The sequence below is a fragment of the Aotus nancymaae genome, unplaced genomic scaffold (assembly GCF_030222135.1).
Source record: "Aotus nancymaae isolate 86718 unplaced genomic scaffold, 86718_ANA_hifiasm-v0.15.2.pri h1tg000029l, whole genome shotgun sequence".
NCBI classification, from domain to species: Eukaryota; Metazoa; Chordata; class Mammalia; order Primates; family Aotidae; genus Aotus; species Aotus nancymaae.
Genome location: NW_026988442.1, coordinates 4,713,701 through 4,740,670, shown reverse-complemented (window position 1 = coordinate 4,740,670; position 26,970 = coordinate 4,713,701). Strand labels below are relative to the sequence as shown.

At 36.3% G+C, this 26,970-nt stretch overlaps 2 long non-coding RNA genes across 2 annotated transcripts in view; one reads left to right on the top strand and one right to left on the bottom strand.

The window, feature by feature from the left end:
* LOC105719365 (uncharacterized) overlaps positions 1-9,943 on the bottom strand; it is a 107,318-nt gene extending 97,375 nt beyond the window's left edge. The window contains exons 1-3 of the long non-coding RNA XR_001107963.2: positions 9,869-9,943; positions 5,874-5,917; positions 462-507 (exon numbers count right to left, since the gene is read on the bottom strand). This is a non-coding gene — a long non-coding RNA (uncharacterized LOC105719365). The remainder of the gene's footprint in view (positions 1-461; positions 508-5,873; positions 5,918-9,868) is intronic.
* The window catches only part of LOC105719364 (uncharacterized), an 83,921-nt gene extending 59,038 nt beyond the window's left edge, over positions 1-24,883 (top strand). The window contains exons 4-7 of the long non-coding RNA XR_002477634.2: positions 15,610-15,882; positions 17,023-17,265; positions 17,562-17,641; positions 23,933-24,883. This is a non-coding gene — a long non-coding RNA (uncharacterized LOC105719364). The remainder of the gene's footprint in view (positions 1-15,609; positions 15,883-17,022; positions 17,266-17,561; positions 17,642-23,932) is intronic.
* Positions 24,884-26,970: the final 2,087 nt, after the last annotated feature.

Below are 26,970 nucleotides of genomic sequence, written 5' to 3'. Positions count from 1 at the left end.
TTTTTTTTTAAAGAAAAAGGAAGAAAGAAAGAGAGAAAGAAAAAAGAAAAAAAAAGAAAGAAAAGAAAAAAAAAGAATGAAGAGGAAGAAAAAGGAAGAGAAAGAGGGAGAGAGAACGGGAATATTGCTTTATTGCCCAGGCTAGAATGCAGTCTAAAAATGGGAATTGAAAACCTCTTTTATGCCAATAATTGTGCTTAACAATGGAGACAGGAAGGAATAAGGGAAGAAAATAACAAACAAGCAACCAACCAATATTTCATTTAAACCTATGAAATGCTATGTAATTATTGAGGAGTGATTTACTTGCAATTATGTAGTCACTCTTTTCTGTCTTTATGCACAAGAAGGCACTCTTCATCTTGACTGATATACTATTCCCCCAAATTAAAGATTGTCTTTCACTAATTAAGAGTGAAACATTGACTTAACTTTGTATATTCATATTCCAGTTCACTTACAGGCATCTGTGAACTTCATGCTGAATTAACTCTTATAGCCCAAATCCTAAAGAAAAATGAAGGTTGATGTTTTACTGGAGGAATCTCTTTCTGTAGAACAATTACTTAATTTTATGAACACCCCTTTTCTCATTTTTCTGGAGCAGAGTACCTTTGCTATACTTTTTTTTCTGTGTGCGGCAGGGGCTTGCTCTGTCACCCAGGCTGGAGTGCAGTGGTGTGATCATGGCTTACTACAGCCTCAATCTCCCAGACTCTAGCAATCCTCTTGCCTCAGACTCCCAAGTAGCTGGGACCATGGGTACTTGGCACTAAACCACGCTATTATTTTAGCAACAGGGCCTAGCTTTGTTGCCCAGGCTGGTCTTGAATTCCTGACCTCAAGCAATCTTCCCGCCTCAGCCTCCCAAAGTGCTGGGATTATAGGCATGTGCTACCATGCTTGGCTTACTTTCTTCCTTCTTCAAGTCAAGACCAGCCTGGGCAATAAAGCAAGGCTCTGTTTCTACAAAAAAAATAAAATAATTAGCTGGGTGTGGTGGCATGTGCTTGTGATCTCAGCTATATGGGAGGCTGAGACAAGAGGATCCCTTGATCCTGGGAGGTAGAGGCTGTAGTGAGCTGTGATCACACCACTGAACTCCAATTTTTTTCAAAGAACAATGCTTTGGTTTGATTTTTTTTCCTGTTTTTGATTTGTTTGTTAGTTTTCAATTTTACTAATTTTGTTATTTTCTTTATTATTTCCTCCCTTCCTTCTTTGAGTTTACTTTGCTCTTATATGACTAAGAAGAAGGAACATTGGAAGGGAAAAATGATAAATGCATCCTCAGTTTGGTGGTATTTTAAATTCTAGTATTCTTTTCTAATCTGCCTGCTATTATTTATCCTTCGAAGTTCTCAAATATCCATTAGGAGAAAATAAATATCCATTTATTTTCTTAACCATTATCCAACTCTGGTCCGTGTATTCTCAGTGTTCTTGGTTGTGTTCAATGAGAGATACAAGTAGATTTTATTTGCTACTCAAACATCCTAAGTGGTGTTTCTGTTCATGATGTTATTTTCTAACCATTGAATAGACTAAGCCAAGTCACAGGGTACCTGAATTCACAAGGTAGGAACATTCCAAGAAAGATAGTATATATTAAAACTACTTGCATTGTATACTTAACAGTTCAGTTCTAGACTGAGATAACTCCAAATAGGACTATTATCTGTTTAAATATTTTACAAGATAGTAAAAAATTATGAGAAAGTAGAACAATTTTTATCATGTAGTATTTTCTTACGAAATTATTGTGAAAACTGACAGTACCCCAATAGATTCTAAAAATCTCCCCTGTAGGGTAGTACTGGCCCACTGAAAAGCCCTGCTCTATATCACTGCTGTCTAGAACTGTCTATAGTGATGGAGATGTTCTGTTTCTGTACCATCCAATAATACAGTAGCCACTAGCCACATTTTGCTATTGATAATACTTGAGATCTGACTAGCACACCTGAAGGACTAAATTTTTAATTTAATTTTAATTAATTTAAGTTTAAATAGCCATATTTGGTTGGTGGCTTTTGTAACTGATAGCATATGTAGAGCTATGAGGTGATATGTTTGAATGGCATAGAAGGGAGGCAGAGGGAATAGCTCTAGCAGACATAGGCAGAACATGGATTTTGGATACAAAAAGTTCTAACCTGAGATCCTGGCATTGGCAATTCCAGGCTAATAAAGGTGAAAATAAATTGTGGAAATGCTAAACTATCTTACAATTGTGAGCCATGACAGAAGGCCTTCTTAATTCTGTATGTTTGTAATGTATCATTGACCTTAAACAGAGGACCGTAACTTTGTCTTAATTAATTAGTATCTTATTTTGCTGAGCACATCATTCATATCTGTTAATATGATTTTGAATCTTGAAAATGTCCTCCAAAGGACTAGCTATTCTTCTAGTTTTGTGTCAGGCATAAAATTAATAATTTCATTACTGAATGCTTTTATTCAAGAAGGTTATAAGTTTGTTGAATGATAAACAGACAGGAGTATATCCTTTTGTAATAATATTAGATATCTTCTTTTGGGAGGGCCTTGTTCTCTTGGACAACCCCAAATCTTCCATTTTTCAACTTGTCCTCAATATCAAAAAATTTGTCATTGAATACCTTGTTGAAATAAAAATACACTAGATCTAGACATAGGCTACTACTTCTGTTTCAAAAGAGAAATGAGATGTATGTGGTAGGATTCGTACCAAAGAGGTAAATAGTATCCCAGTTTTATAAATGAGGAAACTGAGACAACAAGATTGTTTTGTCTACTTAAGGTAAAATAGCTAGGAAGTAGTGGAACAGGATATAAAAATCACGAACACCTGACTCCAAAACCTGTGACATTTCTGTGATAGGCAGCCTTTAACATGGCCCCCAGTGATCCCTGGTGCCAATTAATGAATAATACCTTCTGGTATCCACAATCTTGTGGGATCCCCTGTCTTTGAGTGACTTGCATCCAAACAATAGAATATCATAACATAGTAAGTTTAGATGCAGCTATGCAAAGATGCTTTGTCTAATTTGACACATGAAAAACACTGAAGTTCACAGAATTGTTAGAATTTACTCTTGTAATTAATTATACCAAGTAGCTGAATTGGAATCAAATCTATAGTTTTACTTTTAGAGTTTGAGTTATAAAATAAAATATAAAAAACCACCCAAACAAATAAATTAACAAATTATTAGGTGAATACCCTTGCATTCTTCACCTAGGTAAAAAGATAGAACATTGCCCTTCATCTCAGAAGTCTTTTCCATGCATCCCTTCCTCAAATAGTCATTGCTCTGTTAACTTTTGTTTTTTGGGGGATGGAGTCTCGCTCTGTCTCTCAGGCTGGAGTGCAGTGGCACAATCTGGGCCACTAAGTGTTACTTAGAAGTGTTCTTATATATATTTAACTTATTTATGTAGATATTTAATTTAATTTATGCATGATATATTTTTATTATGGCATTTCATTTGCATATGATTTATGTATATTAAATTAACTTTTTCTGCTTTATTTAAAAGTGTAAGCACATGTTACAAATAGCATATGTAGTATGACACTATTTTTGCTAAAAATTATATATATTTAAAAATGAAACAAAAATATGAGAAAATAATAATGGTTTACTTGCATAAAGTCATTTGTTTCTTTAACTTTTTTTTTTTTTCAAGACAGAGAGAGTCTCACTCTGTTGCCAGGCTGGAGTGTAGTGGTGCGATCTCACCTCACTGCAACCTCTGACTCCCTGGTTCAAGCGATTCTCCTGCCTCAGCCTCCCGAGTAGCTGGGATTACAGGCACACGCCACCACACCCAGCTAATTTTTGTATTTTTAGTAGAGATGGGGTTTCACCATGTTGGCCAGGATGGTCTCCATCTCCTGACCTTGTGATCTGCCCGCTTTGGCCTCCCAAAGTACTGGGATACAAATGTGCCCACCCTCCATCAGACACTCTTGATGGGGATGCTTCAGGAGATGAATTTGGAGGTCAGTTTTAGTGAGGGGCAGGTGCCCCTCACTTTGCCTGGAGTAGAGCTACTCTCCAGGGCTGGAGCAGAGCTACTCTCATGTTTGAGATTGTGTTTCTGAAAACTAAAAGTAGGCACCAAACTTCTGACAACCAGCTCAAATACAATCAATTCAATGTGTCTTAAAGACTTTTTGGTGCACATTTCTGAATATCTACCCATGCTTTTCAGCCCCCACCTCCTTTTAACTTATGACTCCTCAGGGATGTTTTATACATGGAAATTGGGCTTTCAATTGGTGTGGTTAACAAAAGAGAGAAAGAGAGAAGAGAGAGAGAGGAAGAGGGAGAAAACAGCTTTAGTTATATTAGAAATCTAGGCAGAACTTTGTCTTAACTGGTCCCTTCTACTTTTGTAGGCTAGACGTTTCTGTAGTAACTCTCATGAAACTGTGCATCATACCCAGATCTTATAGTCTACGACAAAATTTCTTTGGCCTTTTTTCTTCTTGGCTGCAGATAGTAACCTATGAGCAACCTCAACACACAAGAATGAGAAGTTACTTCTGTTTTGATGTTTTTTTCCTAAATGATCTAAGCAAACAGGGCTATGGCAGAGAGCACATCTCACTAAGGCCAACTTGGTAGCAGGCCACCTTGATGCTATCAATTTTGCAATCCCAGCTGGTGTTTCTGTACAGTTTTAAGAGAAGGCCCTGTGCATGGCCCTTATGAACTCCCCACTGCTTGCTGAGGTGGATTAAAAGATGCAAACTCACTGAAATACGCCAAAGAATATAATGGTCTCTACAGAAGATCTGGCTGTATCATCCAACAAAAGGTTCCAGCTGTGGCAGCCGTGTGGAACAAAGGGAACTCTTGGCTTAATGTGGAGTGCATGCTTCTGACGTTCCAGTTCAGGCAAGAAATAAATAAAGCTATTACAAAGCCCTTGACCAGATGTGTCTGACATAGTCTGAAACATGTTTGCACAGAAACTTCACTATTGACGTGGCTCCTTCTTATAGCAACAGACATCTGTTCCTGAAGGCTAATGGGGTGCAGTCCATAATCACAGTGAGGACCTGATCTAGCTGGCTTCATTGAACTGCCTTTTCCCTGGCCACTGTTGAGGTTCTCATTAATCTGCATAGTCTCAGTCATATGTGGGTCAATGATTTATTTAACACAGAATCTAAATGCTTCTGTGTCGTGGAATCAAAATCTGTCCAATAGTCAAAGACTTGAAAATTTCCATTTGTTTTCCAGGAGCAATGGTATACTTTCCTCATAGTAATTGACTGTGTTATGCCTGGTCACAGTTTACATGTGTCTTTGACTTACATTGTTTCTAAGGTTAGCTATTGATCATTGTTTTCACATGAATCCTTCATTACTATAATTGGAACCATTTATAAACACATTCCTTGGACAGATGACAAAAGGATCCATGATGGACAACTTCTTATTCAAAACAGCTGCCCAACATGTAAATCAAAAGCTGTTAAACATTGTATTGAGCTGAGAACAATTATACAAGGTTCTAGCCTGTTGTGAATTAAAATGACTGCATTAGAGGTTAAAGGATTTGTAAAGGGAATCTTTCTTTTCAAGAATGCCACTTCAAATTCAGCTCAGGTCATTGACTAGTATTAGCATGTGAAAATAATATAAAACAAATCTATCCTCTCAGCTTTATTGTTAACAGAATGATAATACCTTCAAAAGCTCGATTTACTGCAGTCAATGCTTTGGTTATCTTATCTGAAAACCCATGGATTGAAAAGACCTAACAATTAGACTTAAGGAATTACTTAGAACTGATTATAAATTTCAGGCTAGAATTGAAAAACTTTCCATAATTTTAAGCACATTATAAGATATTTCTCTCTAAGTTACTCTAATACCATTTATAGGCACTGTTTCTTTTTCTTCCTTTTTATCTGAAAAAAAGAGATAAAATGAAAGTTAAAACTGACTTGCTTTTTATAGAACTGTGGAAATAATACCTAATATTTATTCCTCTTTGCTATTTGTCAATTATTATTCTAAGTACTGCAACAGGTATTAGATCATTTAATCCTTATAATAATTTAAAGAGGTAAAAACTATTATTCCCTTTATCTTAAAAAAAGCTAAGGCCAGCAAGATTAAATACATTTTCCCAAGGTCACACAACCCATGTTCAAACCCAGAATATCCAACTTAAGATTCTATACTGCTCTACTGTAATTTCTCCACAAGAGGTACGTTAAATGCCTCAGTCAAGTGAATTATCTCAGTCAAGTGAATTAATGTTGGTTACCAATCCACAATATCAGATAGATACATAGATGATTGATAGGTAGATGGAAGATATAGATGACAGATAGATAGATGACATTAATATTTATTGAAGGCTTTTATTGCCTCCAATACCTACATTTTCTCTATAAAATTTCTATATTAAAATATACATTATTTTTATAGATAAATTTTATTAGCTCCATTTAAGATGGCTTTTATTAGCCCCATTTATTTTAGCAGAAAGATGTTGGGACGCAGCTACAAAGAGAAAGAGCTCAATGTTCAATTCCTCTGACCTCATTCTAAACTGCATTGCAAGACTGCAGCAAGTGTATGAAGCCTTTGGGAACAACTGGTATTGTGTAACTCTCATTTCATATGTTAGTTATATACATGGATTCAGTATCTTGTGTAATACCACAAGTTGCTGATTTTGAGAAAAACATTTAAATTTACTTCAGAATGTATTCTCATTACTCTATATTTTTATGTTAAGTATGTCTGGTGGATGAGAGGGAGATAAAAGGGGATTTTGTCCAGAGTTCAATTCCAGTAGTAGTCTGAAGGAATGTCAGAATTACATTTATCTTGTGAATGTCTAGGCTTGCATTAACCATTTCATCTTCAGCCTCCCTCTCACAGCAGAAGGCAGTGGGGTCATGGGGAAGAACATAAGCATCGAAGTTGATGGAATGAAGAAAATGTTCTGAATTGATTTTTTAAGTGAATACATTTGATTTTATTAACTTGATTATGTAAGGACACCATTACATTAGTCATACATGTAGCCTATTTATGTGCATAAAAATTCTCTGATAAATACTTAATTCCATCTGACAGAGTACCTCAAGGATTCAAGGGAAAAAAATTTCAACTAAATAAATGAAAATATTCACTATTATTCTCTCTTGTCTTTCCATTAACATCTCTTTCTTTTTCTGTTTTCAGTTCTCTTCCCCACTGATCATAACTCAATAGCCTAACTGAGTCCTGGGCTCTTGGCACCAATAATTAGTTCTCTCAATTCTCTTTGTAAATGATTACATTTCTATTTTTCTCTCTTCCTAAAGGCTGAGTTCTTAAGACTTAACTGTGTTCATTTATTTTAGATTTTGGCAGTGCCTACTGCATGTCAAACACTAAGTTTGCTAACACAGGAGACCAAAATACCTGCCTTCAAAGAGCGGAATAAAGGAAGAAGATAGGAAGATGACATAAATAAAACAATGTAAAAAATCTATTAAAATTTTGCCATTTTTGTTACAGAAGTTTAGGAGACAGAAAGACCACCTACATGGGAATATCAGAAAAGGTGTAAGAAAAGAGGAGGTCCTTAAGTCAATTGTTAAGGAATTTACTGTACCAAGCATACAAGGAATGAGAGGGTATTCCAGGGGCAGTCCTAGTGAATGAGAAATATCTTTTAGGGATAGATCTTCTTTTAAAAAATCATAATTTGACTTAAAATATGCATTTAGGGAGGAGATATGTGACTTTATGCATTTGGAGAGAAAATTTCTGTAGTACTGTTACAGTATAAGTGTGCTGACTATAAAATACTTATAATCAACTCTTAGTCATTTAGATTAAGGAGAGATTGAAGAGTACTAATGAATTAAGCATACTTCATTCATTACTGCAGATATTTCTTTTTTCTCACCTTCTAAAGTGATTATTAACTGAAATACTCGGGTTTTCAATTAATTATGTCTGGATTGAGACCCTGCTTTAATTACTATCTCAATCTATTTGTTAAATATGTAATAGGTAGCTTCTTATTGTTATACTAGCTTCTTTTTTTATTATACTTTAAGTTCTGGGGTATATGTGAAGATTGTGCAGGATTGTTACATAGGTATGACACATTTTACCTCCACTTCTATTTTAGAAGCACCTTATCAGAAGAAAACATGCACGATACTTCTTCCTATTCCACACAAGACCTTGGTTAGCTTATTTTAATCAAATATTTCCATTTAATATAATAAATAAAATTTAAGAAAGAAGAAGGAAAGTTAAGCAAATTGGTTTTTATTGAGGACTTACTAGGTACCAGACAGTGAGGCAGGCTCACTAAGATACATTTAAATGGATGAAGCAGCATGTAACATGGGATTTGGAGATGTAGAAATTGGTCTTGTCCAGAAATTCTCTTCACCTTTTGAGGCCTCAGATTTCAAATATATAAAATAGAAATAAGATAGTGTCTAATTTATGAGATTATGGTAAAGATTAAGGGAACCTATGTTATAGTGCCTACATAGAGAAGACGTGCCTAAAAGCAAAATGGTGTTAATTCATAAATAGTTGCATCGGTCTGCTATTTTCTCAACAATGCTACATAACAAAACATACAAACTTACTGGCCTTCCACAATAAACACTAATTTTCTTTTTTTATTTTTTCAGATCATCAGGGAGTCTACAAACTGAGGCTGAGTTTGACTAGCTTTTGCTTAGAGCTACAGGCTGGGTATAGATTTGCTATAACTATTTCTCATCTTCCTTGTCCTGGTCAGTGGCTAGTGAGATACATTCTTCTCATGGCAAAAGACAGAGCAGGAGAGTAAGCCCACACGTGTAGCACATTTCAAGCCACATAGATGTTAAGTCACATCTATTAACATGGCCAAGCTGAAAATCAAGCATGGGCATGAGAAAAAAAAAAAAGCAGATATTTGCTAAAACATTATTCAATCTGCCATAATTTTGGCTTATTAATCAGTTTTTAAAATTTGAACATACAATGTAAGTTATCTATAATAACTAACTATAAAAACTATAAAAATAACTACAATTAGAAAGTTACCTTTAAAAAGGAGGGCTGAAAGAATCTATAACTGATTGTGAAATCATCCAAAAGTGAACAATTAATGTCAAAAGATACACAAGTGATTATATCATGGATAACATATCCAATAAATAACTCACCAGTCTAAGACTTTATGTGTGATGCTACATGAGAAACTTCTTAACTGTGTGTTTTGGAAAATCAACAAGAGCAGAAAACATGTGCTCAGTTTTCTGTGTGGTTATTAGTTTGAGGCCAAATGTTTTTCCATTTTTTGGTTTAACATTCACATAGTTTATTGGGTCCCTTTGTATCCATTGGCTTTACCCAGTCATTTATTCATTCTCTCAAAGCGAAATTTATAAGGTGCCTACTGCGTGCCAAGCTCTATGTTAGTTATTGGAGAAACAACCGTTGACTTTAAACAGCTTTCCAAATTGGAAACTTTCATTTCAGAGTATAAAACATAAATGATTTTTTAAATTCCACAAAGCCACGAAGGTCAAAAAACTTAGTTTGGAAAAGGTTGCCTACAACCTTGAACATCCTGCATGTATACATGCTTAATAAGTAGCCAGGAGTGCATCAAATGAGATCAAATGAGCAGTCCTAGGTAGAGATCAAAGGCTTCAATTGTGCGCCTGAAGAGCAAGCCTTTATTACATCTTGGGTACGCAGACTTTTCAATTGGGTTTTTAATAAGATATTTTACTGGTTTAGAATTATTTCAATTTTTTGCTGCTGCTAATGAAAAAAGTTAATCAGCAGATATTTATTAATTTTGAGGCCTTGTTCTCTTTTGAAACATTTCCACATACCTCACATTGAGTCTAGAGTCACTACACTTAGAGAGTCTACAAACTGAGGAAGATGAGAGTGGAATTCTGTTTCTGCTTTCCAGGATTATGGGCTGCATGTAAAGACAATAAGGGTGATTCCGCTCCAAGGTATAGCAAATTCTAAATTCTAAAGATGTGATGTGAGCGACTCAGCCCAACATGGCAAAGACACATAGAATTAATTAAAGCATTGTTCCACTAAATTCAAATTTAATAATTTCAACAGCCACAAAAACAAAAGGAGACTATCTACTGTTCCTTTTTATCCTTTTAAATAATTCAATACAGTTTTAGCTTTCCAGTGACAATTAGTGAAGGCATGGAAGTTTGCATCTTACCTCTAAGCCCTCTGTTGGTTTTTGTCTTAGCATCAACCTCGGAGCTACCTTTCAGAGAGAACAGAGTTGATACACAGCATCTTTCAGAACTGTTATTAATGGTGTGTACCTTCATTATCTATCATTTTACCACCTTGAACCCACAACCTGACTTTAATTGTACCCTAGAAGAACACACCTCATGCTACAGTTCTGCAAGTTTTACCAAAAAAAGACTATATTTCTGCTCTAATTACCATCACAGCAGCTCCCATTATGGTTTGACCCTAGTAATTTAGTTATATTTATGCTGCTACAATGCACCAAATAGATAATAATGAATACTGATGCAGACTAAGGTTGAAGCAAACTATAATTATGCAGACCTAATGAAGTTACCAGACAAGGCAGTATATAAAAAACATGCTCAGATAAAGAAAACACACACACACAGAGAGAGAGAGAGAGAGAGAGAGAGAGAGAGAGAGAGATTATTTCTCATTCTCAAAGTTCTGCATTATACTTAGAAATTCCTGGATACTTGACATGGGCTGTTCATGTCCTTTCTTGCTTCCTGGACTGTGATTTTTGGACTTACAGGTCATATTCCAAGCTTTCATCTTTCGTTTCCAAGTGTCTACCTTGTCAAATGAAGTGGTTGTCTATTGCTTATAGAGCAAATCAAATGGGATACTTATTTGGCAATCTGCTTTTGTGCTAAATATGCTAAATTAGCATTTTAAAATCAAGGATTTTGTTCAAGATGTTGGCAATTAAATCTATCAAATGAGCCCATGGCTGGAGCTCCTTAAAATAACAGCTAACAAAGTTACTGCACCTGCAAAATAAAGTCATAGCCAGTTAGCCACTTGGGACATAGTTGAACCAAAAATTGCTTTTGTGCAAGTTGATTAACAAGTAGTGTATGGTAGGAAAAAAGCAAACAAAGGGTTTGGTTATCAAGTGTTGACAATAGAAGTCCTCCTCTGGAAAGATTTAGATACACTTTGGGAATCAGTGAGACAAGACTAAAAGAATCTCACTCGTCCAAGTGTTCAGATGCACCTGTACACCCTTTTTAGCTCATTAACAGAGATAATGTATAGAAGAAAATGCATGAAACTGCTTCATTATTTCATACAAATTTGTGATAATTATCATGGCACTTTTGCTGATTTTCATTTATTCCTAAGTAACCATCTGATAGAAATGGGAAAGCCAGAAGATGTGCAGATTCCCTGGAATGACTGTGACTCTGAGAAGAGGATGAAGGAGCTCCGTTGGGTTTCCTGTGTTTCACCTGGTTCTTATCCACTCTGATCTCTTGTAAACATGAAGAGCAGTCATTCTTATCTTATATCACATAGCATAACTTCTATAGTTATCAATTTCTAAGAAGGATGACATCGTTAATACAGAGCCAGGTCCTTGTCGTAAAAATCCCTCTAATGGTTTAGGGGTCATGTTAAATTATCTGTGACTATTCAGGTTCAACTGGCTTTAATTCTAAAATGTCCTTCTAAATAGATTTCTCTCATTCTCCTCATTGTTGAATAGTTCTCAACTATTTCATGCCCCAGTAGGCCCGCATTCCTATTTTAAGTGCATATCTGGGTAGCAGATTAAGAGAAAAAGGATAGAGGCAAAGTTTAAACTTGCCAGAAGAATTTTTTTTAATTTGACAATTTTCCCCCTATGTCTCCTCATCAATGCATAACTAGAAATAAATCCTGGCCAAACTGCATTTTTATGCTCCCTAATGTATTTCATATCCACATCACTTTCTCTGTTATCTGCACTACTTCTTTGATCCATCAATTGCCTTTTTTTACACCAGGTGAATTAGTTTTTAGCTGCAAAGGGATCCAGCTGTTCATCTGGGAGTCATATAAGTATTCAGTATTAAGAGGTGGAGCTGCTGTCTTTTGCTTCACCTGCTATACTCTTTTCTATCTTTGTAATTAGATTTCCTGATGAAAGTGAAGTTGCAGTGGGGACAGATGTTCTTAAAATTAAAAAGGCAAAAAAAAAAAAAAAGGTTAAGGACCAGAAAAAGCACATAAACAGGGGGGTGATTCATATTATTAAAAATGAAGATTGTGTGCTTTGGATTTCATATACGTGTCTGATTACAATAAACTAAGATAAACCTCTGACTCCAAGAAACTTCACTTTCTTGCAGGGATAAGAGAAAAGAAGTGGGCATGAGAGAGATGTGTCCCATTACTCTTAGTGAATATTCTCTACAGCTGCTTAAAGACAGATCAGGAATTCTTCAGGAAAGTATTCCTCTTGAACTCTTCAAGTAGTTGCAGCAAAGAGAGTCTTCAGCTAGAGAAGGTTGAGAAATGTCAGTTCTTTCTTTCTTCTAATGCTCTGACCCAAATAGGATGAGTTTATCCTCAATCAGATTCTGATTGCTGTGCCATAAATAAAATAAAATACAATATAATGAAATAAAGTAAACAAAAATGAGGCAGAATAAAAGTCTTCTTGTGATCTTCCAATCACAACATACAGATCTTAAGTATCAATCTTCTTCACCATACACATTGGTCCCATCCATCAATTTTATCATGGAGTTGGCTTAAAACTGAGGATACATCTTGTCTTTCACTACATATGATGGATTCCAGATGTTCAGATTAAATAATGGTGCTCCCCTCTAGACATAATGGACCATAGCAGCAACGTAACTAGGCAAAATGAGCAAACCAGGCCCTGCAAATGATCTTAATTACTTCAACTATGAGGGATAGAAAAGCACTGGGTAATACAACAAATAGTCCTTTGAAAGAGCAAAAAAAGCCCTGGTAATTTACATTTAAGTCAAACCTGCTCCCTGCAAAGTATAATGTGTGTGTGTAATAATTCAGGAAGAAATCTAGCACTGTACCATTTTCATAATTGGTATTCTATGTCAAGTCTCTAGCAGCAAGTAGCATATAAATCATAATGTTAATATTGGTCTGCTTTTCAATTTATTTAAATGATATTCTACAGTCAAAGATTTATTACTAAAAATATGAATGTGCTTTTACATCATTCAAGATGTATCTGTGCTTCCAGCATTTGAAAAAGCAGTTACAAATGTCAGAATTTAGGTAAGTCAGATTTTACAGCATGCGTGCGCGCGCGCGCGCACACACACACACACACACACAGAGGTATGGAAACAAGTCTATATCTTTATTTGTACTTTCCATGATTAAGAGAAAGTACAGATTATATTCTACTTGGTATAATATTACTTAAATACAATCTTCCAGGCCTGGGAAAATGAAGTAAAATTGAAGTTCATGTCAAGCTGGCCAAAAGGTGAGTTCTACCTCAGCAATCTTTTGTGGTTGTCTACTAAGCCATAAATTAATCTGTCCGAATCATTGACACTCATCCACAAAGCACAGGTGGCAGTCTCCTTTCATACACACCAAAGAGAGCTAGATAAAAATAAATTGTGCTGCCATTAAAAACATGCCAAAATAATATTTTTCCCATCTGCTAAGTCCAGCCCCTGTGGTAAGTGAACTAACAGGTTTCTAGGCTCACTCTTGATGAACAGACACCACAAGCAATTAATTAACAGTATCACGACAGGAGTCAATTGGATTTCTCCCTTTTAAACATTTATCACAGCCATAAACAATACACACCCTGTATAACGTTCAGCCTTGTGGGTCTTCAGATGTGGCTGCTCTAAAGCCCATTTCTATCTAAATATTTACAACAAAGTCGGTCTGCTGAACAGACCTATCAAGGGGGACTCTATGTCCCAGGTTCCACGCTGCCAAAGCCATGATCCACAGACTCCTCACAGCCTGGCTTGCCTCATTCTCCTGATACCCACACTACAAACAAGGACAATCCAAGGGCAAAGACTATTTTTTGCATTCAACCAGTTAGTTAAAAATAAACTTTACAGTTTCCTTCCCATTAAAAAATATGTGCCAGGCAAATATAAATATATTAAGATGTTACTGTGAAGGGCATTAGAAAATCCAAAAAGAGATGAGTCTTGGCACTGAAAAGCCATTAATTATCTTTAATCACATCCTAAGTGCCTAGGAGAATATTAAACCTTTATAGAAATTAGTTGGCTTGTGGTTTAAGAAGTTTGAATAAATAATTTAGAGAATAGGAAATTTAGCAAAGATAATACTCAAAAAAGGCCAGGAAAATGTTAGTAGTACATCCTTTCAAATTTCCAAGGGAGATATAACTCTACTATTTAATTTGCTCAAAACTCTGAGAAATAAGTTAACTCCTAAAAGTATTTTTTAAAAGCCAGCATAACACTGAGTCTTCCTGACTTCTAAAGTGGAAAAATATCAAAATCAGGGCATCGGAGACAGTGGATAAAAACAAATACATTGATTCCTCTGTATTTATAGCTCTTCATTTTGAGTTGTGTCTCAGCACGTAAATCTATAAGCAGAGGGAAGAAAGAGCATACATGCAAACAGCATGCCTATGGGCCATGACAAAAAAAGACACGAGTTCCTGCTCAATTAAGTTGTGGTTGCTTTGGTAACCCATCTCAGGGAGGCCAGGCACTGGCAGAAAGAGGTTTCTATGTTTTATCTCCCTTCTCTTGCCATCCCTTCCCTTCCCCTCTTTCCCTCTCTTTCATTTCTTCCTTTTGCATTCTGCATCTTTCTTTTCCTTCCTTTTCTAAGCCTTTGCTGGGATGCTACTAAATAAGAGATTTATCCTATAAGAACAATTCCCAACTGTTCTCTTATGCCATGTCTTTTCAATGGGGTACTTCCTTGAGTGGAAGCTCAACCCAGAGGAATTGCTTTCAGCAGATCTTAATTGCCGTTGTGCATACAGTCCCATACAATCATGTGCATACTTGAGACCCACTCAAATACCAAAATCCGTGAATGCTCAAGTCCCTTTTCTAAAATGGGTAACATTTGCCTATAACTTACCCTTATCCTCCTGTATATACTTCAAATCATCTCTAGATTACTTCTAATACCTAGTACAATGTAAATGCTATGTAACTAGTTGTTATACTGTATTGCTTATTATTTGTGTTATTTTTAATTGTTTTATTTTTTATTAATGTTTCTTCCTGAATATTTTTGATCTGCTGTTGGTTAAATCTGCAAATGCACAGCTCAGGAATACAGAGGGCTGACTATATACCTTAAACCATATACATCAATCAATCAATTAATCTATCTCCATTTAAATCCAGTGTATTTTAGTTAATTCCTTGAATATCTATAGCAGATTTTCCAAAGATGGCTGCAATAACATCTGCAGTGCCACATATTCTTGTAGAGCCTTGCCTTTCCCCCATCAAGAGAGGATGTCTAATTATCCCCTTGGATCTGATTTGCTGCTAAGCAATAGAATATGGCAGAGGTAACACTGAATGACTTTTAATTCCAGATCATGAAAAAGTATTGCAGCTAGAATACTTGCTTTTGAAGACCACATAAGAATCCTGACCTCCCCAAGACTGCCAGGCAAAGAGGCCACATACAGTAGGCACTCTTATTAACAGCCTCAGCTGAATGTCAGCCGATAGTCATCACCAACTACCAGCCAGGTGTGAGAGCCTTCTCAAACATCCTACCCAGTGGAGCTTCCAGATGGCTGGAGTCCCAGATAACGTCTACTGCAACCGTATGTGAGACCCTGAGCTAGAGTTGCCTACCTAAGGTATTCCCAAATTCATGATCTACAAAATCACGAGCATGTTTTAAGTCCCCAAGCTTTGGGATAATTTATTACTCAGCAATGGTAACTAGAACAGCCCTTAATATTTCAAGGGATTATTTCTCATTAGAGTTCATTGGAATAAAGCATATACAGCTTGAAGGACAAAACTGTACAAGTCAAGTTAAATACAATTATATTTTGTAGGAGTAAAGTTTTAGGTTTTGTATTCAAAGCATCTTCAACAACATCAAAGATACATATGCATGATAGCTATTTTTTTCTCCTTTTTTTTCCTTTCCTTTCTCTTTTTTTTAAAGACAAGAACTTCCTCTGTCACCCAGGGTGGAGTGTAGTGGCGTGATCTTGGTTCACTGCAGCCTCTAACTGCTAGGTTTAGGCAATCCTCCCACCTTAGCCTCCTCCTCACAGGAGTGAGTAGCTACTGAGGAGCTCCTCACAGGTGTGAGCTGCCATGCCCATACATTTCCTATTTTCAGTTCAGCTCCCTTGTCTTTTATGGAGGAAACATTGTTTCCTATCCCCACAATACTCCTTATACAGTTTGATTAATATCTTCTGACCTCCATTTAAGTCATCCTTCTATCTGAACTGGCCATATTTGTCTCTGAGAAAATACAAGGGAAGGAAGGAGATGGAAGTACAAGAAAGGTGAAGAATTTGGGTGTTACTTGAGAATCTCTCAGTTTTAATTTGAAGTAGCTACCAAAAATAACCTTGGTAGTTTGTATTATCTAGCATATTTTTATAATAAATAACTATAAGTTTAATAAGTGTACTATGGAGTTTTTAAGTATATAATTTACTTTAAAAATGTTTTATTTAGAATGTTATTCACACATTAATCTAATTTCCATCTTTTTGGCAAATACCTTTGAGTATCTTTAGAAAATTTTTGAATATCTGAGTTTCTTACCATATATATGTATGTTTGTACATATATATTATATATTTATACATATATATTATATATGTGTATATTTACTTTTTAGCCAATTGTCTCAGTATATGGTCTTGAACTCAGGAAAATAATTGCATTAACTTTTGAGTTTGTTATTTTGTTAGCTATAAGCTGTGAAGTAATCTATGATTCAGCTTGCTTTTACTTCTCTGCCCTTGTAGGGGGATGATCTAGCTGATGACAATCTGGCAGATTTATGTCTAGGGAGAATCAGTCCCACCCTGTGTGGGTGTTGGCTTGAATGGCTCTAGTCCCTCTGGTGCAAAGAGGCCGGTCACCTCAGCAAGCAAGGAGGACAAATTGGAGCCAGCTAACATCCGTCAGGAACTCCACAGCCAAAGGCATGATCTGGTGGGAAGAACTGAGTTCACTGTCAACTATACTAAATTGAAGGAAAAAATAATGTAAGTTAGGTCATCAACTTGGTCCCAATCGTAAGGAGAAAATTGCTAGTGGTTAAAAAGCACTAGAATCTGTCCTTTAATTGTGAAGTCACGTTAGCATATCTACACTAATGTTAGTTACTAGCAAGGCTAGCATGCACATTGTTCTGATTTGGAATAATAGATGGGGCAAAAATTGCATTTAGCCATTGAAAACTTCGATGGAGTCTTCCTAGAGAAAGTGATCAGAGCCAGAGGATCCAGAGTCTAACTCAGACCCTCAGTCATTTTACACTCTTGATTTATTCTTTTTCCAGTGGAAAGTAAGAGATTTTAAAGGACATTCTGAGTCCCGAGAAACATCTTCATTCGTCTGGAATGCATTTGAACATGCAAGGTACTAACCTGCAAACTAAACAGATGTTTTTTAGATTGGAGTCTTAATTATCCTTAAGCTAACAAATTCATTGGCGGAAAAAGAAAGGTACTTTTTTGTACAGCTAACATCTCTTGCAAAACAATGCTTTCTTGAGTTCAATGCAAATCCATTAGAAACATAAACATTAACGTTCCCCTTAAATACACACGTGGTCATATGGGAGAGGTGTTGATGTATATTTAGCCTTTTGTCAAAGCTCTTGATACTAGAAAAAGAAGTATATATTTGAGAAAATAAAACTTGATGTTGTAGTCACATTTTCAAACAAATGTGATGTATAGTGTGAACATGACAATATGTTTGGTATTTATTTCTACAGTTGGATTTGCCTTGAGTTCAGAAAGGGGGTAGCTAATGGACTAACGGTGTTTGATAAACTATGGCTTAGGGTGTGATAATGTTTAGGCTTGAGAATTCTTATAGAGCTTCTGAAATGCTATACTTTTTAATTTGGAAGAGTTAAAATTTTGTTTTAATATCAGCAAAAACAATGTGTATATATAATATGTCTCTTTATCTAATCTAACTATTAATATCTAGATATCTCATTAGAGGGCAAGACATCCTCATGTTAATGAAGGGAAGGCCTAGTGAATTGGCTAAGGTGAGGAGTCCTTCTCCTGCAGGCAAAGACAGGTCAGGTCTGAGTCACAATTTTTGGGTTGGTGGCAGGCTGATGAAGTCAATCCAGCTTCATGTTCTCCTGACTAAAATAAGATCTCGGTCAGAGTCCAGGCCCTGCCTCTTTGGAGAGAACAGGCACGGGCAGGCCAAGTAGTGTGAGTGGAGGCCTAATTTAAGCTCCAATCCTCTGTCGTTTAACAAAAGAATGAGCACATTTTTATCTTAGAGTTGGGTTGAAAAATAGAAGCAACCAATTTTCTTGCCATACATGCAATGAAAACCATTTCTGAAGTTTCTGTGAACTTAGGGGCTCTCTTTAATTTGTGCAGCAACCTCTGGATTTGCTGCTTTTGGCTGGAGGGTTGGAAGATTTTGGAAACTTTGTAGTGGGTCACCTAAGCCAGTGCTTTTCAAAGATGCATGTGCACATAAATGCTTGAGGATTTTGTTGAAGTTTCTGATTCAGTTGGTATGGATCGGGTCCCATAAATTTTCATTTCTCCCAGGTGAAGCTGATGCTGCTGATCTGAAGATCACCCCATGAGTAGCAAGGACACCAGTAATTCTGGCTGCATATTTTAATCACATTGGTAGGGCTGCCAGATTTGGCATAATCACATTGGTAGGGTTGCCAGATTTTGGCATTATTTGTTGCTCATCTGAAACAATAAATAATTTTTAAAATGTAAGTATGCCCAATGCAAATATTTGAGGTATATTTGTAATAAAAATATTTTTTTATCTGTCTGAAGTTCAAAGACATTGGCATCCTCTATTTTACCTGGAAGCCCTACATGAGGAATATGTTAAAATAGCAAAGTCTTGAATTACTGCCCAAGATATTCTAATTTAATTGGTCTGGGTTGCAGCCTAAGCATAAGTACTTTGCAAAATACCCCAAGAAATTTCAATGTGCAATTGAGAGTCACTGATCAAAACTCAACCTATATTAAACAGGTAAGGAGACTGAAGTTCAAGGTGTTGTAGAAGATAGCCAGTGGTAAAATGGGGATGAAAATTTAGGATTTTCAGGTACTCTTTGCCTCTACTCCCTCCATCTTGAGTGTTAAACAGTTGAAAACATGTTCCTCCTTTTGAAGCTTAAGGGGTAGCCTCCTTTGAGAACTGTATTTGCTCTTAGGTCCCTGAAGTTGGGGGTCATCTCCCCCAGTGTGGATCACTCCCTTAAGTCCTGTAGTTGTCACCCTAGAAAGCATTAGAGATCTGCCTTTTATGAATCTTAATTCATGAATGCTTTAAAGTTAATTTGTCCTAATTGTTAACCCCACATCTGGGAGCTTTAAAAAACGCTAATGTCTGGATGCCACCCCCAGAGATTCTGATATAATTGGTCTGTGGTGCAGCATAAGCATTCGAATCTTTGGAAAGCTCCATGAGTGACTCTAATGTTCAGGCAGAGATGAACAGTACTGCTTTCTCAGACCCTTTAAATGCAGTGGAGCTGGGGCCTATGACTCTAAAGTTGTCTGTAAGTGGCGGGTCCAGCTGAGCCCATCGCAGATGTGTGTAAATCAGCAACTTCAAAGGCTGGAAACGCTGAGCTTGACTGCAGGGTAAACCTGGAATGCCTCATATGTTATTCTTTCAAGACTTGTCAAAGCATTCGAATCAGTTCTAATTAAAAAACACAGTTTCCTTAGATTCCAGAATCTTAAAATACCTATATGAGCCTTGTATGCATTTCCACTGGTTCTAGGATATCCTGTTTCTCTGATGAAATGAAGAGTAAATAGTTATTTTAAAAAATAATAATAATAAAAAGAGAGAGGTAGGAGATGGGGAGGTGGGGAGAAAGCAAGCATTTGCTTATTCTGAGCTTTCTAACTAGCAGTTTCAAGGTGCTAGGAACCCCCTGCTAACCCTCACTCTTTCCAAGTGATCTTATACCTTTTCTCATTCATCTGAAGAAAGTAGAGAAAGTTCCTGCTATAGAAACAACTGTATATCAGGCCTTTCCTGAAGAAGAGAAATTTTTTAGGAAAAGTATTTTTGGCAGGAACTACAGTAAACAGTCAGACTATCTATTTTCTTGCAGCTTTCTCCAAGAATTGAAATGCAATCAGAGCATCCATGAATGAATCACACTATTTAAGATAGACATGTGGGGGGTGGGGTCTTCTGAAGTCTCAAAATTGTGGACTTCTAAAGGTGGTAATTGGAGTGCTTATTAATTAGCCTGGCCACATTATATGAAACTATCCTATTATATCTCTATAGGCTTGGTGAATTTATTTAGGTTTAAATAACTAGGTCACACAATCAGAGGTACACCAATTTGTCCAATTCATATTTTTCAATTCCCAATCCAAATGTTCTTCACAATTAAGACAGGTACATACTGATTGTTTTGTTGTATGCTTCTGGTTTTTTTATGTAAATCAAATAGACTTTGGTTTACCCCCTTCCAAGTCAACTGAAAGAAGACTCATCTACACAGATGGGAAGATTTATTGACTTGGTACAAAGCAAGCCCAATCCCCTGATCCAGTTCAACCAACCTGCAAGTTTGTAGATTCACCCTGTAAATACGGAAAGCACAGTGATTCCACAGTAGTTTATCCAAGAGTATTGTAATTTTCAACAAATTTCAATATGGCACATTATTAATCTAGAAGGAAAAGTGCAAAGGAAAGATGACCATCTTTATTGGAAGGGATATTTCTTTATAAATTACTATTTGTCAGAAAGCTTTATTGAGATAAAGCTTAATTTGTGGTTTGATCCCTTTTTATTTTCCTTTCATCTCATCTAATCCTCAAACATTTATTTGCCTCAGGGAAGCTCTATATGACAGGATTAAAAGTAAACGTTATTTTTAGACTACCTGGCTTTCAAACCTGTTTTCCAGAAGCCTTGAAATCAGGAAAGGAGAGAAGACACTACCAGAAGGTGTTCTGGATATAAAGTGACTAGTAAAGAAGCTAAGACCAAAGAAAATTTTGCTTTGTGTTATACTCAAGAGGACAGAACCCAAGCATGGATTATTTCTCCAAGAATTTGAAAAATCCTGAGTTTGGGGCAGAACAGCACTCAGAGTTTGAAGATGCCAGTTTCAAGAGATTTTCAGGCTTGAGCAAGGAACAGTGTTGCAATATTTTGCAAAGAAAAATACAGGACACCCAATTAAATTTGCATTTCATGTAAATGTTGAATTGCTTTTTAACATTAAATATGCTCCATGCACTATTTGTGACTATTTATATTTAAAGCACTATTTATTTGTACTAAAAATTATTCATTATTTATATAAAATTCACAATTAGCAGGTATCTTAGTCTGCACTAGTATGACAAAATATCACAGACTGGGTAATTTACAAACAATAGAAATTTATTTCTCATAATTCTAGAGTCTGGAAAGTCCAAGATCAAGCAGCAGTTGGGTTGGCATCATGAGGGCTTGTTCTCTGCTTCCAGATGGTGCTTTATTGTTGCATCCTCTGGAGTAGAAGAATACTGTGTTCTCACATGGCTGAAGGGGCAGAAGGGCAAGAAAACATTTCCTTCTACCTCAAGCACCTTTAGAAGTATACTAATCCCATCCATGGGGTGGAGCCCTCAGGGCTTAATTACCAGCCAAAGGCCACACCTCTCAAAGTAGTTGCAATGTGGATTAAGTTTCAATATAAATTTTGGAGGGGACACCATCATTTAAACCACAGCAGCAGTTTCCTTTTATTTTATCTGGCAACTATAAGAAGATGGATTTCATTATTGATTATGATGGACTGACAGAGACGTGCTAACTTTCTTATTTCAGATAGCAAAGAAGACTTTGGGACTACTGGGCAACATTAGGCTAGAGGAATGGCCTCATTCTATAATGGCTAAGACATATTTTCCACCAACTGGACAAAAAGAAAACTCAAAAAAGATTTCATTGATTTAAAAAGTAAAATTGAGGCCGGGCACAGTGGGGTGGCTCACGCCTATAATCCCAGCACTTTGGGAGGCCAAGGTGGGTGGATCACGACGTCAAGAGATCGAGACCACCCTGGTCAACATGGTGAAACCCCGTCTCTACTAAAGATACAAAAATTGGCTGGGCATGGTGGCGCGTGCCTGTGGTCCCAGCTGCTCGGGAGGCTGAGGCAGGAGAATTGCTTGAACCCAGGAGGTGGAGGTTGTGGTGAGCGGAGATCACGCCACTGCACTCCAGCCTGGGTAACAAGAGCGAAACTCTGTCTCAAAAAAAAAAAAATTAAAAATAAATAAATAAATAAATTTGATATTTCTTGTATATCAAATCTTTGATTGCAGATGAATACTCACTATAATCTGAATCCCTGTCTATTTTAGACCTGTTTCCCAAGATATCTTGGGTAAGGCATTTGATCACTTTCTTGTAGACAGATAAAAACTTGGAAGAAGAGAATCCTTAAGATTTGCTGTTTTTTTCCTCAACAAGACAAAAGGCCATTTATCATACTATAAAAAGAGAGTGGGAGACTCCTGGGAACCATGTTTCTGAGATATATACAGCCTGCTGTCATCAGAACCCTGTGGGTTTTTTTATTTTCTTGTATTTTTTATTTTTCATTTTTAATTATTATAGCTATATAATAGTACCTTTTTATGGGATACATGTGAAATATTGATAAAAGCATACAAGGTTTAATGATCAAATCAGGGTAATTGGGATATCCATTAACTCAAGTATATATTATTTCTTTGTGTTAAGAGCATCTCAATTCCACCCTTCTAGTTATTTTGAAAGATACAATAAGTTAACTATAGTCACCCTAATGTGCTACTGAATACTAGATATTATTTTTTCTATCTAACTCTTTTTTGTACCCATTTACCAACCCCTTTTTATTCAACCCCCACTTCCCACTACCCTTCCCAGCCTCTGGTATCCGTCATTTTATTCTCTACCTCCATATTATTTTTTTAGCTTGCATATATGAGTAAAAATGTACAATATTTGTCTTTCTGTGTCTAGCTTATTTCACTGAATACTCTCCAGTTCCATCCACGTTGTTGCGAATGGCAGGATCTCATTTATGATTATTATTATTTTTGAGATGGAGTCTCACTCTGTCACCCAGGCTGGAGTACAATGGTGCAATCTTGGCTCACTGCAACCTCCGCCTCCAGAGTTCAAGTGATTCTCCTGCCTCAGCCTCCTGAGTAGCTGGGACTACAGGTGTGTGCCACCATGCCTGGCTAACTTTTTGTATTTTCAGTAGAGACGAGGTTTCATTGTATAGCCAGGATGGTCTCAATCTCCTGATGTCGTGTTCCGCCTGCCTTGGCCTCCCAAAGTTCTGGGATTATAGGCATGAGCCACCATGCCCAGCCAATCTCATTCTATTTTATGGCTGAATATTATTCTATTGTGTATATGTACCACATTTTATTTATCTATTCATCCAGAGATGGAACTTAGGTTGATTCTATATTTTGAAACCACAAATTGGTTTTGATGGAAACCAATGTTTCTGGTCAATGGGAAAAAAAAGGTAGGTTTTGCTCTGTAAGCTGAATTATGTCTCATGGTTACAGCAAATGCATTAAAATCAGAATTGCCATCTTTTCAGGAAAACATGAACACTAAGTTCCTCTACATAACTTGTCTTTCCATATATGACTTCCCTTACAGAGAAAATAACCTGATACAAGATGGTCATAGATGTGGCCCACTGAACTTACCATGGCTCACATTCCCACCTGTGAGCAGCAAGGGAACAATTAACATTATAGATGAGCCACTTGTTTTTGGAATGGAGCACAGCTGCTGTCTAATGGCCCGGAGGAACCACAGCCTGAGACCAGAAGTGAAGGAGAATACTTGCCTAACTCAATCTGAAGGTGAAATCGAAGCAAGCAGATTCTAGTGTTCCAAGAATCAGGACTGGCCAGTCATGAGGATTAACATCCCTTCTCTCAATGACACTATGCCAAGAGTTTTTGTTTTGTTTTGCTATTTTTTTTAAATGAGCAACAGCCTTCAGATCCTGAGTTTAAAGGCCTGATGCAGGCCTGAGTCATTGGCACCGCTCTGTAACTCCTCTCTGTTGCAGGTGTGCTGAGGGGCTCCTCTGGGCCCAGCCAACCCCCCTCCCCTTCCTCCTCACTCCCCTCTCTCCACCTGACAATTGTAAAATTTAAGGAGCAGATCCTCTCAGGGTGGTATAGCTTCAGGCATATGAATTCTTTCCGGGGCTCTTTGAGCTTGGAAGCAGTTTAAAGGTAAGAAGGTTTGAAGAGTGAATGAGTTCCCAAGAATAAACATGTTTCAAAGGAACCTGAATGAGGGACTTTGTTTATGCGGGTTTTATATGACGTTTGCTTACTTAATGTAGTAACTCCTTGAACATATTGCCTTGTATGATATAATTTATTTACATAATTCTGGATTGGAAAGTCATGAGCAAACCCTAGGAAAACTTCTAGAAAAAAGAAAACTTGTTTTTATAAGGATTTTAAAATTAAATATACGTTATGTGTATACCTAGGTATAGCTATGTGGATGTATAAAAATCCACAGATACAGAAGATTATATACCTGTATAGATAATAGAGAGAATTAAATTAGATATAAATATTTGAAAAAGAGGGCAAAAATAAATGTAGATCAAAATCCAATTTCCAGCCTGTTTTAATTTATGCCAAATTATTTCCTACATGACATAAAAGAATATGGTGCTTTTAAATTATTATGATCCAAGTTTTGCTTTTTTAAGCATTTCAGTTTTTGCCACATTGATCTGTTACAAAACTAAGGAAGTCCTTTAAAGCACTGAACTGTTCAAAACTCTCATGACAGAATTATGATAAAATATTTTAAAAAGCAGAGTTTACCTTTAGTGTCTCCTGAAAAGAGGAGAAAAGAATTTCTCCCACAGAGTACCTAGGTAAAGGAAAGGAAAAAGAGTCTCTCTTTCTAGAAGTGTAAGTGTGCTCACTTTCTTAAAAAAAAAAATTTTATGTCCCACAAAAGAGATTATAAGCTGCTTTATTTTATTTTCCCTATCTTCATCTATAGTAAGTTTTTTTTTATTTTTGGTCTATATCTTAGACTTCAGAAATTTAGGTAGTAGAACTGGGGATAAAGAAAATACAGAGAAGATGGGAATATAAGTCAGATAAGCTTTTCAATTACAAATTACCCTGAACCACACAGGTACCTAAAACACCAAGACCACAGGACAGCAAGACTGATGATTTTAGTTGTCTAGGAAAAGCACTTTGTCAGTCATTTTCCTGAAGTAACTTACATCGTTCAAAATAAAGCCACACGGTTCAGGATAGATTGTCGCTATCCAGGTTCATTCTAATTTTTAAAAATATCACTTTATTACTGTTTTGTAACAAACATACTACTAGATAACAGGAATGTAAGGCTAATTGCCATTTGAAAGGGATTCTATTTTGGATGCTGAAATTCTTTCTTGTTGAGAAAGAGAAGAGGTACTGAAAAACTGGTGGTGGAGGTGCTATGGGTGCTTTGGTTCATATTCCATAGGGATCAGTAAGGAATACAGAAAATACAATCCAAGAAAGGAAGTGACTTTCAAAGTTATTAATGGGGCATGTTAGAGAAGCTTAGCTCAGAAAAAGCTCGTTTATTTTCTCCATATATAAATTTGGCCTCCTTATACTCCTCACGCTCCAAATCTAACTGATTTAAGCTACACCCAAATCCCAGGCCAATTGTTTAACTATTTGAGAGATTTTCCTGTTCATTGGACATAGAAAAGAAGCTTTGATGAGAAACCTAGAAATTATCTGCTCCAGATTTGAAGTCAATAAAACATCTTATAGGGAATTATTCTTTGTTAAATTTTATGGAGACAGCATTAACAAGCCACTTTAGAAGCCTCTAAAGTTACTAAAGGTTATCTACTGGGAGTCTCTGTGTAGGTTTGGATAATCCATTGGTAGCCCTTTGGTTCAACAACTTTTCAGTTTCATTTTTCATGGTAGAATTCTTACCTAGTTTCTATCTACAGTCAATATACCATAAATAACTAACTGGTAACATTTATGGAACTGACACTAAGAATAACAGAAAAAATTTTAATAAAAACAGATTCATTTTATGAAGTTTCTTTCTTACACAAGTCCAACCGTCTAGCAGTTTAATGAAATCATAATTGTATTTACTAGAAATTCTTTACTGGATATCATTTGGGGGTTGGGGTGGAGGAAGCAGTCAGAGAGTGAAAAGAACTAGACTTATCAGATGAGGCTATGGACTTATTTCTAAATTCATTAAAGAGTGATTCATGTTATAGCTTATAAATACTTAAGTTTGTGGCTATTCTAGAGTGGCCCAAAGTGAATAACACACACTCTCTGTTATTCATGAATATCAAGAGTATCAAGGGGAAAATTCCAAGAGAGTTGAGAAATATTGAGGAAAAGAAACACCAGAGCTTCACAGGGCTAAGAGAATTGTAGAAAAAGATAAGCTAGAGTATTTTTCATAAGTTCTCTGGTCAGCAATAAAAGGTAGATCCTCAATCCTATAAGGGACATGTACTTTTAAATTACATTTGACTAGTATTCTGTGTTTCTATGAGACCCTAAGAAGCAGCTGAGCCATTTGGCATGCCCTAATTTATTTGGGTTACATGGCCATGTTTTATAGGCCCACAAGAAATATGAGTTCTATAAAAATAAGAATTATATCAT